We start from the raw sequence: 535 nt of genomic DNA on the forward strand, positions 1-535 counted from the left end.
GTCCAGTCCAGGACAGAGGCAGCTCTCAAGACCAGTTTGTTCAGTTTCTGTTGAAAAACTATGACCCATGGTCAGATTGAACTGTTCGGCACCACATATATATGCTTTTGGACCTATATGTAAGCACAACTAAACTTCCTTTGTACAGGGGTTTCAATATTATCTGTTGTTATTATTTTGACCAAATGTCCTTGAATGTGCAATTAAGGATGTGTGTTTGAAGGGCGGAGTATTTGTTACAGCTACACAGTCGAACCACTGGGAAATGTAATGACATAATACTGAACAATAATATATAATTCAAAACGGGGACGCTATAATTGCCAAAGTCAAAGTTGAACTCTTCTAGTGTGAAAGCTCTCCAGCTTTTCTTTTGAAGACAGAGCACAGGGTTTCGGAGATGTTCCGGTGTGACTGCGGGTGCTTTGACACAGCTGAGAGGCGGAAGACGTCCATGCGGAAGCCCGGAGCAGTTGGACGCTATGGTTGGACGTTGAGCTGATCTGCAGTGCAGTCTGGGAGCTGTCAATCGTGT

The sequence above is a fragment of the Chelmon rostratus genome, chromosome 8, assembly GCF_017976325.1.
Source record: "Chelmon rostratus isolate fCheRos1 chromosome 8, fCheRos1.pri, whole genome shotgun sequence".
In the NCBI taxonomy this organism is placed as follows: domain Eukaryota; kingdom Metazoa; phylum Chordata; class Actinopteri; order Chaetodontiformes; family Chaetodontidae; genus Chelmon; species Chelmon rostratus.